Source organism: Pteropus alecto, unplaced genomic scaffold, assembly GCF_000325575.1.
Source record: "Pteropus alecto unplaced genomic scaffold, ASM32557v1 scaffold40, whole genome shotgun sequence".
Classification (NCBI taxonomy): Eukaryota; Metazoa; Chordata; class Mammalia; order Chiroptera; family Pteropodidae; genus Pteropus; species Pteropus alecto.
Genome location: NW_006431919.1, coordinates 20772900 through 20774941, shown reverse-complemented (window position 1 = coordinate 20774941; position 2042 = coordinate 20772900). Strand labels below are relative to the sequence as shown.

Genomic DNA, 2042 nt, shown 5'->3' with positions numbered 1-2042 from the left:
ACGGGGTTGGACGTGCGGCCAGCTTTCCCTTCTAGAGATAGCCTTCCCGGGGCCACTCAGGTGTGGAGACTTCCAGAACTCCCCGACCCAGGACGCTTCGGTCCTTGGGGGAGGGCTGGCTCTGGGTTCCCGATGTCGGAATGTCTGCATCAGACCCCAGAAAGCCAGCCGCAGCCTCGTGCCAGCACCCTGAGGTGGAAGAGTGAAGACAAAAGCCATCACAAGGGTGTGCCTGCCACGAAACGGAGCCACGGGTTGTCTTGGTCTCCCAGGACCCTCCCGCCTCTCTCGCTCCAGGCCTGACAAGCCCGCCCAGGCTGCCTCCCAGGCCGGGGGTCCACACGGCAGGGGGGCAGGGGGGTCTGACAACCAAGAAAGCCTTTCTGGAGTTGTCCACACCTGAGGCAACAGAGCTTGCCAAGGGCAGGGAGAGAAAAAGTCCCAACAAAGAAACCTGAGGAAATGCAGAGGAACTTTTTTATTATTAAAAAAAATAAATAACTCTTGGCTCTGAATGTGGGTTTGGTTGGTGTTACTTGGTTTGGTTTTCCAAAACTTGATCAATAAATATAAATGCCAAAGCGACCCGCTGCTGCCACAGCCGATGGGGGCAGCCCCGGGGAGGGGAGGTGCAGGGGGGACACAGAGAAAAGGGGGTGCCTACCTACGGACCAACGAGCCAGGCTCCACCCCAGCTCAGTGACCCGCCGCGCCGTCTGCCCTACTCCCAGCCTTCGCTTTGCGTCCAAGTGCAGCGTGAGAGCAAATGCAAGAGACCAAAACAGACATTCAAAGCATCATGGGTAGGGGTCAAGGGTGAAGGTATGGTCAAGCTGCTGGGAGGAGAAAGCAGACACACTAGAAAAGCCAAGCTGATTAGGTGTTTTAGTATCAGATGTCAGTAAGGCCCTATTACCCAAATATCCCTTTCAAGACCTGACCAACGCTGTGTATAGTGGGGGACCCTCCTGTCAGCCCCACCCTCTCCCTATCTGGGCTCTGTCCACTGCTGCATCCGGCCTTGGTCTGAGGGCTCCCGGCTCCCTCTGCCTACTCTAGGGCACATGGCCCCTTGCTAGATTTGGGGGACTGCCTGCTTCTCTATGCAGTCTGAGCTGAGGCAGGAGAGCCCCAAAATTTGGAAGCGGAAACCCTGGCTTTAAGAGCAAGTGGGGAAAAGCGGAAGGGAGAGGAGGCATGGAGGTCCAGCCCCGGGGAGGGGAAGGACAGCAAACCAGCCAGACTGGTCTTGGAAGGCCCAGGATGCGGGAGGCCTCGAGAAGCCAGGCTGGCTGGCAAGCTGCCCTGGAGACAGTGAGCCCCACGGGCACCTGGCTCTCTGCCGTGCCATCTCCTAGTCGCCCAGAATGGATCTTGGCCATCAGGAGGGGAGGTGTGGGAGGGAGCAGGCAGGCTAGAAACGTGAGAGCAAGGCTGGAATCAGGGCATCGCTCCGGTCCAGGTGACCCCGCCATGCCTGGGCCTCACTCAGGGTGCACCAGGGCCTGGTTCTGGGGCTCCTGAAGGGGATCTATCCTGAAGCAGGTCCTCAACCAGGACAAGGAACGTTTTAGGATCTGCTGGCTGCCCTACATGGAGCTGGCCAGGATCACTAAATCTGACTCTCTTTTTATAAGTGAGGCGAATGAGGCCTCGCGCTGAGTGGACTCGCAGGCCAGTGCTCTCTCCAAAGCACTGGGCTGCTTCTGCCATGCGACTCGGCAATGAAGCCCCACACTCGCAAATTTCGCAACCAAATCGGGGAGGACAAATGGTCTTAACCTTGCACTGCCTACACTCCCTTCAAAACAGAATGTGTTGGAAAACACGTGTTTGTAAATACTCTTAAAGCGCTGTTGCACAGAAATAAAGCTATAAGAAAATAAAAGACAAACAGGCAGCTAAAAAAAAAAAACAAAACAGATGCTGGAGGTGAAAGCAGTTGACTTTAAACCTGAAAAATGAAATGCATGCCAACAGCTCCCAGGGATATTTGAATAATAGAGAAAAGCAGCAAACGCATTATCCCATCTCTACCCCTT

The 2042-nt window shown here is 55.4% G+C and overlaps 1 protein-coding gene across 1 annotated transcript in view; it reads right to left on the bottom strand.

Moving 5' to 3' along the window:
* The window catches only part of TNRC18 (trinucleotide repeat containing 18), a 70247-nt gene that overhangs the window by 21875 nt on the left and 46330 nt on the right, over positions 1–2042 (bottom strand). The window lies entirely within an intron of this gene.